The sequence below is a fragment of the Schistocerca gregaria genome, chromosome 5, assembly GCF_023897955.1.
Source record: "Schistocerca gregaria isolate iqSchGreg1 chromosome 5, iqSchGreg1.2, whole genome shotgun sequence".
Taxonomy (NCBI): domain Eukaryota; kingdom Metazoa; phylum Arthropoda; class Insecta; order Orthoptera; family Acrididae; genus Schistocerca; species Schistocerca gregaria.
The window spans coordinates 13,334,714-13,350,697 of record NC_064924.1 but is presented as its reverse complement, the minus strand read 5'-3'; positions in this window follow the sequence as shown (position 1 = coordinate 13,350,697).

Genomic DNA, 15,984 nt, shown 5'->3' with positions numbered 1-15,984 from the left:
CAATAAAGTTTCCCCTTCCTGGGACAATGAATTCACGGTGTTCTTATTTCAATTTCCAGGAGTGTAGTACAAGGAGGTGGAGACCTCTTCTGAACAGTATGTTGCAACACATACCAGATATGCGCAATAACGTTCATGTCTGGGCAGTTTTGTAGCAAGTGGAAGTGTTTAAACGCAGAAGAGTGTTCCTGGAGCCACTCTGTAGCAATTCAGGACGTGTGTTGTGTCGCATTGGCCTGATGGAATTGCCCAAGTCAGTCGGAATGTACAATGAACATGAACAGATGCATGTGATCAGACAGGATGCTTATGTATGTGTCACTGTCAGAGTCGTATCTAGATATATCAGGGGTCCCATATCACTCGAACTGCAGACGCCCTACATCATTAGAGCCTCCACAAGCTTCAACAGTGCCCTGCTGACATGCAGGGTCCATGGATTCATGAGGTTGTCTCCATACCCGTGTAAGTCCAGGCACTCGATACCATTTGAAACGAGACTCGGCCTACCAGGCAACAGGGTTCCAGTCACTAACAGTCCAATTTCGCTGTTGACAGGCACAGGTGAGGCGTAAAGCTTTGTGCTGTGCAGTCATCAAGGGCACACGAGGGGGCCTTCGGTTCCAAAAGCCCATATAGATCATATTTCATTGAATGGTTTGTGCACTGTTACTTGTTGATGGCCCAACATTGAAATCTGCAGTAGTTTTCGGAAGGGTTGCACTTCTGTCACACTGAACGATTCTTTTCAGTCATTGTTGGTCCCATTCTTGCAAGATCTTTGTCTCGCCTCAGATTTGATGTTTTACTGGATTCCTGATATTCACGATACTCATGAAATGGTCTTATGGGGAAAATTCCCACTTCATCGCTATCTCGTAAATGCAGTGTCAAATTGCTTTTGCGCTAACTACAGCACCACATTCAAACTCACTTAAATCTTGATAACCTGCCACTGTGGGTGATTATTTGTTTGGTTTGTGGGGCACTCAACTGCTCGGTCATCAGTGCCCATACAAAGTCCCAGTTTTTTCACAGTCTAATTTTTTACACAGTCTAGTCAAGCCACTGTCACTAATGATGATAATGAGGATGAAATGATGAGGACAAAACGAACACCCAGTCCCTGGGAAAAAAAAAATCCACAACCCGGCTAGGAATCGAACCCAGGAACCTGTGATCCAAAGATAGCAATGCTAGCCACTAGAGCACGAGCTGTGGACAACCTGCCATTGTAGCAGCAGTAACCGATCTAACAACTGCGCTAGACACTTGTCTTATATGCGAATTGCAGACTGCAGTGCTGTATTCTGGCTGTATGATGTCACTGTATTTGAGTGTGCATCTCTATACCACTTTCTTTGGCACTTCTGTGTAGAAAGGCTTATGCATAACCTTCTAAATATTATTTGATTTTTTTATATAGACATATTTGCTGCAGGCAATAGTGTCATTGTATTAAATTTTTTATTAGTATCATTTATTTGTTATTCATATTTAAGCATATATACCCTATTGGCATCCTTTAGATTATATACACATATACATGTGCAAACACCTCCCACCCACACTCATGAACACACACACACACACACACACACACACACACACACACACACACACACACACACACACACACACACACACACAGACACGGACACACACACTGTAACCTCCCCACAATAAAGTAATATGAATAATATTCACATTTAGCGTAACCTACGAACAGGTAAATTCCGCAACCTACCATTAACACAATGTGACTAATCTCTCAATAAAACTGTGCCTCACTTATAACCTTTCAATAATTGCCTGTAAATTTAAACTTTTAAATTTTGGACGTCAGCAGCACTGCGTCATGGCCCTGAAAGATCACTCTGAATAAATTGAAAATTCTTACCTCAGTAAGGTCGCCGGATAACGCATATATATCTGCTCCTATAAGAAAATTTTCTGGCACAGTCCAGTGCAATGCTGGCCGATAGATTTGTCATGTATAAAAAGAAACAATTGCTTTTTCCTTACAATAAAAGGCATGACCATGGATTGGAGAAATTAGTAGATTCTTTAAATTGAAATGAATGAATGAATGTCAAAAGTTACTCATTATGAGAAAGATTATTATTAAAAGATTTTTTTTAAACATTTACATGGGACTTGACACAACAGTACTACAAATGCGCGACGCTGCTTTTACCTTATACTACAATGCTCAGGCTCTGCCATCGCTCCACATGACCGGCCCAGCGAACACGATACACCAGACTGCTCACTAGCAACTACTACTTAATGCTGAGGCTCTGCCATCGCTCCACACGACCGGCCCAGCCAACACGATACACCAGACTGCTCACTAGCAACTACTACTACACAGTTCCTACAGCATACAACACTGCTCTCTGGTCTGAGATTCTCTTATACCTTACATATCGCAGGCAGTGCTTGAGCAATCCATCGAAATTACATCTGCAACAATTTCCTTAATCATGGACCTCTTACATAACCCTCCCTTGGGAAGGCAAAAATTTGGGAGCGATGGTGAGTCAATTGGACTTGTCATGAGCAACAAATTTTCCTATAATGTATTTAGTTACTAAGTCCACAGTCACAGAGTATATACATTATTGATAAGAGCAGAACATATTAATAAATGAAATAGAGTGCACACGGACTGAGTACAGAACATACTAAGAAATAACAAAATGATTACACAATGAGTACAAAATATATTAACAAATGACATAAAGTGCACATGCACTGTATAAGTCTTTAGCATTTTTACATGAATTGATCACATTAACAAATTAAATGAAGGGCACACCCACTGTAAGTCTTCAGCATTTTTTACAAGAACTGAATACATTAACAAATGAAATAAAGTGCACACGTACTGTAAAAGTCTTTAGCATATTACAAGAACTGGATACATTAAGAAAAGAAGTAAAGTGCACATGCACTGTAAAAGTCTTTAGCATATTTGAGACAACTGACCATATTAAAAAATGAAATGAAGTGCACACACACTGTAAAAGTCAATCATTTTTACGAGAACTAAGAAAGGAATGGGGAAGGATAGCAACATGGTTGTAGCACAGTAGGTTGCATGTAGCTGCACTGAAAGTCCATATCTTTCTACAGAAGCACAACAACAAGTAAGACAATCTGACGTTCTCTTCCCTGAAGTATTTATCAGTGTAGCCAAGACACTGAAATATTGCATTAATATTGTATGTTGTCACTTTGGTAGTACATTAGGTACACCAAACAGTAGGACCATAATAATATCTCCATCATTCAAGGTGGTGGACAGCTTGATATGTCAACACCACATTCTTGTAGAATCCATTCTCTTACATCAACGTAGAATTAGTGCAAAAACCAAATATAGTGCTCCATGATCATGAGGATCGACAAGACTTACAGATATTGCAGTAATTGGTGGTAATTAGGTCAGAAGGTGAAGGACACATTAAGTCTTATGCTAGTCATAATTCAGAATTACACTAGTGTATCAACCGATTTGAGTAATTATTGCCACTCATTGGCTAGATACTAAACATTTCTATGAATGTATGGAGTATTACAGAACATTATTCATAAGTCATCTTATTACAGTAATCATTGGCATCATAAGTCATCTCATTACAGTAATTATTGGCACTCATTGACCAATTACAAAGAATTTTTATGCATTATTCAGAAGTCATCATTCAAAACAAGAGTTAATTATTGGCATAGCATTTATCCATAAGTCATCATATTACAGTAATCTTTGGTATTCATTTATGTATTTCATCTCATTACATTAATTATTAGCATCATGTCTTCTCATTACAGTAATTATTGGCATAGCATATTACAAAACATTATTCAGTATTACTCAGAAGTCATCATTCAAAATAAGAGTTATTTCGAGTAGCATCAACCTGTTAGTGTTTATAGATATCATGCAAGTGACATAAGACATATTTAAAATGTAACACATTGGAACTATTACTCAAGGTCTGTAGTCCAATAATACATAGATATAATGGATTCAATACAACAGAGAAATTTGCATTATATTTAGGATTAGAAATCTATCTTAAACTGGTAGCATTATTTGGTTATATACTGGTAATAGTTGGGACTGGTAATACTTTCTTTTTTGTGCTAGCAATGCATTGGATTGGGATCGATAGTCATTAGCTGGGGCATGAAAATATTTGCTTTTGGCTTATTGCTGGAAATAAGGATTGATAATGTCATTCGTCATGAGTCAGCTGTAGCAAGGTTATGAAACAAGTACAGTACATGTGATCATATTCATAAATGATAAACACAACTGGGTAAAAAAATGCAAGTATTAGAACAGGTTTTATAATTAACTACTTAGAGCATATTAATATACCATGAAAAGTTTCTCCTGGAAAAAATACAAAATGGATTATTGACCTGAAAAAAAAATGTATTTTATGCTGAAAAGTAGTAAACTTTGGGTTAACAGGTAATGAAACGTGTACTGAGTATGTATGTACTCCAGCTGTCTTTCCCAAAACATTCAGTCATTATACTATGCGACATAAGACATACTGTCAAAAGGAACTGCAACAAATACTTAAATAACTACATAGCATTTCTTAACTAATAGAAAATATATTAAACTTCATCATTATTATCGTCTGCAAAGAAAAACTTCATTATTCATATTACCATAACTTCATCATTATCATCATCTGCAAAGAAAAACTTAATTACTCATATTACCATATTCTTCATATAACTACTCAGCACCATTTTGTATCATCTGCAAGAAAACAGACACCTCATTATTCATCATTCATATTACCATTTACTTCATACAACTATTCATAGTATAGAGTTTCTTAATTCTAGCATATTTCATCACTAAAACTAACATGTGTTGTTCTGTCTGACAGCTTGCATAAATCGCCTCGAAAGAAAAATAATTAGTTAAGACTGCTGTTATACAGTGTGTATAGTATATTCTTGTTAATGCTTGTCAATTCTGATCCATTTACACTTCATGACAAGTTATTGCATTTTCTTTCTTTCATTCTTAAGGTGAAATTCCCATTTCATAGTAAACCACTGTGGTTTGTTTAATTTATTTCTTTCACACAGTATTGTTTTCTGAAAACGATGAATATGGATTAATATCTTGCATTTAAATCATATACTCATTAAATAAAAACTTGTTTCTAGTGATAAACTAAGCATACAGCATAGCATGACAGAAAAGGTAATAGGTCACAACCTTAGACAATAAGTACAAAAAATTTACACACAGTATCGTAATGTAGCAGCAAAAAATGTAGGATAGTCAAGATATTGAGATATCATAAGGCAAAAATCTCAAAATCAACTGGTGTTTCTTACATCTTAAAGATTTCATAGTGCATACAGAGATAAATTCTACTTTCGATAGGAAAACAATCATACATACACAAAAAATGGAAAATGTGCACGGTCTGATATATAATGACAAGAAAAGCGACCTGCTAACCTTACCATGCCAGGAACTTGCCAGGAAAAAAATATGATTATCATCAGTAAGTGTTCATATAAATATCTGCAAATGGCATTACAGTGCGACAAACCATAAAGTATGTTCATTCAATAAAGAGTTTAATATTGGAAATATGGTGAGTGCCCTTGCTTTTTCTGGTTCTCAAAGTTTCGACGTGTACTACATTAGGGTGAGGAATGCTGCGAATTCTATATGGACCTGCGTATATAAGCTCAAATTTACTGCATTTACTTTTTCCTCTGTTGGATAAATAATGTGTGTGTACTAACATCTTCTGTCCTATGTGAAAGTCACGGCGTGTACATACCTGTTTTTTTTGTCTTCTCCGGCGCTCTGCTGCACGTTTAATGTTGTTGAGTGCAATGTCGATTATTTCATGGTGGTGTAGTCGACGAGATGTAGGAAAAGATAGTAATTCTTTAATTTTGTTGGGTGGTTCAACATTTTTCAATATAACATCGTAGATTCATTTGGTATGGAGTTAATTACATCCTGGAATGAGAGAATATGTGTATCCCAATCAATATGTTTTTTTATGGCAGTATATTCTACATAGTTTACCAATTTCTTTCATCAGTCTTTCCAAAGGGTTCGAAGAAGCGTGATACCTGGATATATAGATTGGAGAAATGTTTCTAGCTCGTAACATAGTGTCCATATCACAGATCGAAATTGTGGTCCATTGTCAGAAATTACTTTCAATACATGCCCTACATGAAATAGAAAATGTTTTACAAATGCTTAGCAGTAGCTTTGCGTAAGGGAGTGAAGGTAACAAATTTCGAAGTGAGTTCAACAGCGACAAAGATGTAGCAAAAACCTCTATTAGTTCTGGGAATTGGACCAAAAATGTCTAAAGCGGCCATGTGTCTCAACTTAACGGGTATAATGGGATGTAATGGAGGAATATGTGAAGTCGTGTCTGATTAAGCTTTCTGGCAGATTTTACATGACGTTAAAACTCGTCGAATACGTTTTTCCGTGTTGGCAAAATAACAGTTCTGTCTCAGTATAAGAAAACATTTCCTGGTTCCATAATGTGCGTAACTTAAATGAGTATACCAAATTAATTTGTTAACAAGATCGTCAAGAATACACAACAGCCAGTTGTTGCTGTCAGGATGAGAGCGGCGAAACAATATTATTGCGTACAGCATAACGATTTCTAATTGTAACGTTATTCCTATCTTGCCAAAGGTGTTTAATTTCTTTCAATACGTTGTCTTTGCTCTGCTCTTGTGCTATGTCTCGTAATGACGCCGAAATGAAAAGTTCAACTGCAACTTGTTGAATATACAGGACGCTAGAATTAGCTTGGCAGAAGTTGGTTGCGATGTCTTGTTGATTGTTGCTGAGAGAACTGGATAGTGCGTCTGCTACAATATTTTGGGTACCTGGAATGTGAACAATTGTAAAATTAAATTCCTGTAAATAAAGTTTCCCTCTGCTTAATTTGTCATGTGTAAATTTAGTGGAAAGAAAACTGTATAGCTCCCTATGGTCTGTGTAAACGGTAGTATGTCTTCCATAAAGAAAATGCCTAAATCTTGTAAATGCCCATACAACACATAATGTTTCAAGTTCTGTAACAGAATAATTGCGTTCAGCAGGTGACAGAATGCGACTTGAAAATGCGATGTTTTTAATTACTGTATTACCGTCTTCTTAAATTTTCTGAAAAATGTGTACGCCTAAAGCGGTGTTAGAACTGTCAGTGGCAATGGAAAAATTTCTGGTAAGATCTGGGTGTGATAAGTGGTGCATTCAACAAGGCATGTTTCAGATTAACAAACTCATACTGTGCTTGGCTATCCCAGGACCATATAGCGTTTTTCCTGTCAAGTGGCATAATCTAGAGGTGTCTAAAGCACAGCAATGAATAAATTTACGTAAAAAGTTAATTAATCCCAGAAAGCTGCATAGTTGTTTCTTCGTCGTTGGAACAGTAATGTCAAGTAAAGCTTGAAGTTTTTCCAGGTCAGCACAATACCTTCTGCTGAAATTACATGTCCAAGAAATTTTATACAAGTTTTGCCAAAGTGCGATTTACTAAGATTAACTGTCAATCTTTGTGCACGAAAAGTTTGCAACAGTTGTTCAAGAACAAATTGTGTTCAGACCAGTTAGCTTCTGCAATAAGGATGTCGTCTACATATGTTGTGATTCTGTCTTTAAGTTCTGTCGGAAGTATACTATTCAAACCGCGAATAAATGCTGCTGAAGAAATTGTAAACCGAACGATAATTTGCAAAACTGGTAACAGTTACCAAAACAGAGAAATGCTGTGTACTTCCTGCAGTTCGGATGGAGCTGAATTTGCCAAAATCCCGACTTCAAATGTAATGTGGAATAAATAGCAGCACCACAAAATTTCTGTAGAAGTTCTTCCAGTGTCTGTGGGCGATCTGTTTCATTAATAATAATGTCACTGATGTGACGTGAATCAAGTACGAGGCGAAGTGATCCATCTAATCCTTTTGGAGCGGGTTTATGTACGGACTAACTGCCGTTTCAATAATATCTTGGTCAAACATAGCTCGCAATTCTTTCTTAACTTGTTCTCTGTGAATATACGGGATGGGATAATGTTTGGATTTAAACGTGTTGTGTTGTTTAACTTGAAATTCTTACATGAAACCGGACATAGTACCAGGGATGTTGTCAAAAACTGGAGCTTGCTGTAAAAGAATATTGCGTAGTTGAATACGTTCGTCATCAGTATTTGCACTGCTCTGTTTTACCTTCTCAGAAATCATTTGCATAACATCATAGTCGGCTTCGTCTGGTGTATTGAAGTTGTGTACGTACGTATCTGTGAACAATGTGGAATGACAGTCCGTGTTACGCGATGTAGAAAAGGCCTCTGTTCGATTAATTGCCTGTTCATCTGCAGATAAAGCGTGCTGAAATTCTAATGCCAGTTGTACATTCTCATCCTTTAACATAAAATATGAATTTTGAGACTCAATAATTGCGTCATGTTGTACCAGAAAATTCGTACCTAAAGTAACGTCTGATGTCGATAAGGGAACAAACCAAAAATTTGAGTGGAATGTATGATCTGCAATACAAAATGATAAATGTGTCTGTAATTTGACATCTACTCCTTTACTAGATATTGCTCCTTTTACTTTAGTTTTGCCTAATGGTAACGTAGGATAAATATTCTCTTTGTTACATTCGTTGAAGGTTTCTTCATTTATAACTGACATTGGTGATCCAGAATCGATTACTGCTGAAAATTTGGATAATCCAATCTTTACTTCAATGACAGGGTGGGAAATTGTTTTTTGAATAACTGGTTTTTCATTCAAAAGAGTGTCTTGGATGTCGTCAAAAGTCATAACATTTTCGTGAACAAGAGTGTGTCTGTCAAAAGTATTGCTTACGTTGCTGGAAGATTCATTCTGTACTGTATCTAGTCAAACTCTTTCTGACGTGCTGTTATTTGCGGGAGGATGCTGTGGCATTTCGACTATTTCTACTGTTCTGTTATTCCTTCCTGACGTATTAGGTTCGGGATGATACCGACTGTGTGGTTCATTCATGATAATCTGTTGTTGCGGATGATTCTGCTGTTGGTAAGACCGACTGTTACGCTGAAAACTCTGCTCATTACTATTACGTCTGTAATGATAGTCATTACTATACAGCGCGTTGCGATAGGAATTGACATGATGTGTCTTCTGCACGTAGTGATTTCCTTGTTGCTGTGCATTGTGTAGCCAACACTATACGTGTAGCCGGCGAAACATAAAACTTGGTTGACCTTGCAGACTACATTGTTGGTTAGGTATGTTATCCGGCTGGTTTTGATGCTGTTGTGGGGAAAAGCCTCTATTGTTGCCAAAATGTGTTTGCTGTTGCTGATAATTTTGATGATACTGATAATTAAAATTTTGTCTCTTATTAAAATTGTGGTGATTGTCAGTCATGGAGCGTCTATCTCCTTTGCTATTGAAATAGCGTGGTTGATCGTAATGAGTATATGTTTGTTGGCCTTGGTTTGATGTGAAAAATTTTTGTTTATGAAAGAATAGTCTGATTGCTGAACTTCCAAAAGCTGTAACAGATTTCTAAATGCCGAAATATTTTCTTTCTGCTGTCCTGTTAAAAGTGATACTCTTAATGATCGTGGTAATTTAGAAATACACAATTGGATAAGTGCAGATTCACTGAATGGCTCACTTAAATACTGGTTTTGTTGGACCATGTGTTCAAAAAATTGCGTGACAATGGGAAAATTTGGGTTCTCATAATTCGGTAAACTAATTATTTGATCCTTGATTCCACGCTGTGTCGTCTTCGACCAATATGTTGACAGAAAAGCATTCTGAAATTCTTCTACTGAGTAGCATTGTCTCGGAATCGCTCTCATACAAGTTGCCGGCTCGCCTTCCAAAAAACTGCAAATAAATTCAAGTTTGTATGTTACGGGCCAAGTTGGTGGAAAGCAAAGCTAAATTCTTCTATCCAGTCCAAGGGGTGAATCTGTGTTCTGTCATTCTTCAATACCTTAAATTTTCTCATGGATAGGAAGTGCTTGTAATCAAAATTATAGTCTCTGAATGTCTGAACAGGTTCAGGAGTGTATGAGAATCTATTTGTCTGTGTCTGTTCCGATTCTAAGTCACGTACTCTCTGTAAATTACCTAAATTATCCTGGCTGTGTGAGTGTGAGAAACTTCCTGGCAGATTAGAACTGTGTGCCCGACCGAGACTCGAACTCGGGACCTTTGCCTTTCGTGGGCAAGTGCTCTACCAACTGATTGTTTGCTGTATGTTTTGGAATTTACGTGTCTGATTAAACGAAACTGGTGACGTATCATCTGATTTGGCGTCATTGTTATTTTCGATAACGTCAATACAACTGGCCAATTCATAAAATTTTTCAGTCAGTGCTTTTACCAGATAGCCGTTTTTAGTGTCATAAGCATTATATTGTTTCTGCATTTTACGTGTGGTTTTGTTTAATTTCTTAACGTCTGCTTTAATGGCATCGGGATCCTGTATTAATTCTAACTGTTCGAGTCTGTTAGTCATTGTCTGAAAGTCTACTTTATATTTATTTTCCAAAGTCTGAATATTAGTATCTGTTTTTGTTTTTAGATCGGATGTTTCACCATGCATTTCAGTGTTCAACTGTTTGATAGTATTGATTTCGTCGGATACTGTAGCAACGTTGTTGTCTACGTATGTTTTTGCTTTCGTAAATAACTTACGCTTATCTTCATGTCTCTGTACAGTAATTGTTTCCATGACTTGTTTCTTTACTTTGTTTTCTTCCTGTATGAATTTACGGTAACGCGTTTTGTAGGTGGTGATTAAAACATTCGTCAATTTGGCTGTTCTGTTGGTCAAATTTTGTGTCTACTTTCGCATCCAGTGTGCATGAAAGTTCTGATGACATTAATTTAAACTCGTCACGTAGCTGTGTTGCTTTTTCAGAACATTGTTTAGCGACTGCTGGCCGAAGTGACCATGCGGTTCTAGGCACTGCAGTCTGGAACCGCGAGACCGCTACGGTCGCTGGTTCGAATCCTGCCTCGGGCATGGATGTGTGTGATGTCCTTAGGTTAGTCAGGTTTAATTAGTTCTAAGTTCTAGGGGACTAATAACCTCAGAAGTTGAGTCCTATAGTGGTCAGAGCAATTTTTTTAATTTCATCTCTAAGTAATTTAGTTGTGGTACCATGTGTATTGCATATCTCTTCATTATTATTCCTGGCGCGTGCCTTAATTTACTGATGTAATTTTTTTTAGTTTCATTACATTGCTCCACAACGCCTGTAATCTGTTCAATAGAGGTGTCAAGTTTTTCATTAATTTGTTGGAACGACCTGTCATGGTTTTAATTTGACTCTTTGAAACTTTCATTAAGTTGTTTGAAATTGTTATCTTGTTTTTCATTCCATTACAGTGGACACAATTGAATTTGTTTGTTCATCATTTAGATTAGACGCTGATTGTTTGTAACTGGAGGATTATCATTAAGACACTGAGTGTCGCTAGTATTATCAGTCAAATTATTCAAGTCGTCTTTTTCACTCATTATGGAACGCGATGTACTGTTAGCACTTTTTCGCAGCATTTTGACAAGTCAGCGATAAGCACAAAATCAAACAAAGACAAAGCAAAATGGAACAATTACAGTGACAACCAAGAGCAATAAATTGCCGATGATCTGTGAACGAAAGAGTGACAAATTAGTAAATGCGTTGCGCCAGATGCAAACTACCTTTAACAGTAGTGTAAATAAGAGCAGATATAGTATAACTGACTTCTTCTCAGAAATTCACAAATAAAATACGATTCTGGCTGGTTGTCATCAAGTGTAACCTCCCCATAATAAAATAATATGAATAATATTCACATTTAGCGTAACCTACCAACAGGTAAATTCCGCAACCTACCATTAACACAATGTGACTAATCTCTCAATAAAACTGTGCCTCACTTATAACCTTTCATTAATTGGCTGTACATTTAAACTTTTAAATTTTGGACGTCAGCAGCGCTGCGTCATGGCCCTGAAAGATCACTCTGAATAAATTGGAAATTCTTACCTCAGTAAGGTCGCCGGATAACGCATATATATCTGCTCCTATAAGAAATTTTTCTGGCACAGTCCAGTGCAATGCTGGCCGATAGATTTGTCATGTACAAAAAGAAACAATTGCTTTTTCCTTACAGTAAAAGGCATGACCATGGATTGGAGAAATTAGTAGATTCTTTAAATTGAAATGAATGAATGTCAAATGTTACTCATTATGAGAAAGATTATTATTAAGAGATTTTTTTTAAACATTTATATCGGACTTGACACAACAGTACTACAAATGCGCGACGCTGCTTTTACCTTACACTACAATGCTCAGGCTCTGCCATCGCTCCACACGACCGGCCCAGCCAACACGATACACCAGACTGCTCGCTACCAAATACTACTACACAGTTCCTATTGCATACAACGCCGCTCTCTTGTCTGAGATTCTCTTATATCTTACATATCGCAGACAGCACGTGAGCAATCCATCGAAATTACATCTACTCGAGTGCACTAGCAACAAATTCCTTAATCATATATATATAATAGAGGGAAAAATATATCTAAAAACAAAGATGATGTGACTTACCAAACAAAAGCGCTGGCAGGTCGACAGACACACAAACAAACAAACACAAACATACACACAATATATATATATATATATATATATATATATATATATATATATATATATATATATATACACTCCTGGAAATTGAAATAAGAACACCGTGAATTCATTGTCCCAGGAAGGGGAAACTTTATTGACACATTCCTGGGGTCAGATACATCACATGATCACACTGACAGAACCACAGGCACATAGACACAGGCGACAGAGCATGCACAATGTTGGCACTAGTACAGTGTATATCCACCTTTCGCAGCAATGCAGGCTGCTATTCTCCCATGGAGACGATCGTAGAGATACTGGATGTAGTCCTGTGGAACAGCTTGCCATGCCATTTCCACCTGGCGCCTCAGTTGTACCAGAATTCGTGCTGGACGTGCAGACCGCGTGAGATGGCGCTTCATCCAGTCCCAAACATGCTCAATGGGAGACAGATCCGGAGATCTTGCTGGCCCGGGTAGTTGACTTACACCTTCTAGAGCACGTTGGGTGGCACGGGATACATGCAGACGTGCATTGTCCTGTTGGAACAGCAAGTTCCCTTGCCGGTCTAGGAATGGTAGAACGATGGGTTCGATGACGGTTTGGATGTACCGTGCACTATTCAGTGTTCCCTCGACGATCACCAGAGGTGTACGGCCAGTGTAGGAGATCGCTCCCCACACCATGATGCACTGCGTAGGATCCTACGTTCTTGACGTGCATCCGTGCGTCGCTGCGGTCCGGTCCCAGGTCGAAGGGCACGTGCACCTTCCGCCGACCACTGGCGACAACATCGATGTACTGTGGAAACCTCACGCCCCACGTGTTGAGCAATTCGGCCGTACGTCCACCCGGCCTCCCGCATGCCCACTATACGCCCACGCTCAAAGTCCGTCAACTGCACATACGGTTCGCGTCCACGCTGTCGCGGCATGCTACCAGTGTTAAAGACTGCGATGGAGCTCCGTATGCCACGGCAAACTGGCTGACACTGACGGCGGCGGTGCACAAATGCTGCGCAGCTAGCGCCATTCGACGGCCAACACCGCGGTTCCTGGTGTGTCCGCTGTGCCATGAGTGTGATCATTGCTTGTACAGCCCTCTCGCAGTGTCCGGAGCAAGTATGGTGGGTCTGACACACCGGTGTCAATGTGTTCTTTTTTCCATTTCCAGGAGTATATATATATATATATATATATATATATATATATATATATATATATATATATATACAGGGTGAGTCACTAGCTATTGCCACGAAGAATAACTCTGAAATTATAATAGGAGTTGGAAAGTTTCTGGGACAAAAGTTGCATGGGACAATGGGGGCCATATAATGTGATGTTGGTCTTTTGTTGCTAGGTGGCGTCGCGTCAGAGATATGCAGCTCAACATCTTTTTTTTTTTAATGTCATGCTACAGTTTGTTGCCTATTTTCTGATAGTGGCTGTGGAGACAAGTCCAATGATGAGTAACAGTAAGGTCTTTGAAGGTCAAGGAAGGTCAAAAAGGTGGCATGAACGTCCATTTACAGAAGGTGTTCGACATGATGACCATTGGCATCAATGCAGATCTGCAATCTTCTTATCACGGATCGAGTGGTATTCCTTATCACTTCAGCACTTATAAAAGCACATGCTCTGACAAATCTCTCTCATATATCGTACTCGTGCATGTGCTTTGATAAGTACCGAAGTGAAAAGGATGCACACTATCATGGACACAGTAGCAGAGATACAGAAATATACCATTGTTAAACACTCCACAAAAAGGTGATAGGAGAGATGTCAATGAACTACTGACCCTTTTCACTACAGACACTACTGACACTTTTGAAAAGGTTGAGGTCTAGAATAGTATCCCATTTGTGCAACAATAACATCATCAGTAAATCACTGTTTGGGTTTCAGAAGTGTTGCTCAATTGAGAATGCCATTTACACAATCACTCACCAAATTTTACCAGCCTTAAATTAAATCAGAATGTTCGGTATTTTCTGTGTCCTATCTAAGGCATTTGACAGCTTGAATAATTATATTCTCATAGATAAACGGAGGTTTAATGGAATTGATGGTATAGGCAACTAACGAATAATGTCAAATTTAACCAAAATAACGCAGAAAGTTTTACCTAATAATTCAATAAATGTAATCAGGGGAGAAATCATTTATGGTGTTCTACTGTCGGTCCTGAACTACATAAATGACCTTCCATTTAAGGAGAATTACTTCTTTAGCAAATGACAGTATTATTGTAATCAATCCAAGCATACATAAAGCCAAGGAATAAATGGTAAATAATGTTCTTGGAGGCATTATTTTGTAACCCACAATGAAATAATAGTTAATAGAGCTAAACTTATAATTTTGTGAGCAGTACACACTGGTGAGAATGTAAACTGAAAAAAAACCACGCTTCTGAACTCCTAAAACAACTTAGGTTGATCATATTTGCATTTAGAAAATCTTGGGGAGATACACATCAATAAGTTGAGATGATTTACATACATTCGTTCAATAATGTCACATGGAATAGTGTTTTGGGTAACTTCCCTCAAAGAAAGAAAGTCTTCATTGCTAAAAGACATTCTGTAAGAATAACAAGTGCTGTTTACATATGATCAACTTGTAGGCATCTCTTTAAGTAGTTCGGCATTATGACTATTAATTCACAGAGTATTTATTCTTCTCATTAAGATTGTTATAAATAATTCACTGCAGTGAAAAGGAACAATGATGTACATATTTACAATACCAGAAGGAAAAAATGACATTCATTACTCCACTTACAGGGGACTCAATGCTGCAACCAAAAATTTTGATCACCCAGTGATACAAGATGTCTGACAGACAGCAAAGTAAATTTAATAAACAGAAAGAAGAAATTTCTCCTTGATCAGTCCCTCCCTTCTATAGAAGAATTTCTATTTTTGTGATTTGTGAGTGGTGGTGGGTAGCAATTACTAACTCACTTAACTAGCGTATTACCTGAAATGTGATCCACAAGTTCCTTACTTTGGACTTCAGTTCTGGTATCTTTGTTGCCAAACAAGAATTTATTGATTCTTTTCCAGATGGGGCATGGACAGAGGATGGCCAGTAGGGGCTCCTAGTGAGAATTCATATATTGTACAAATATGAAATAAGACGTGTAACAGGGTCCAGAATTTTATGAGCGAAAATATTTAAAAAGTTATCATCAAGATGACAAAAAATCAATTAAACACTGTAAAAAATATGAGAAATGTAAAGTGAGCTATAAAATGACTAGATCAATGAAAACTTTATAATTA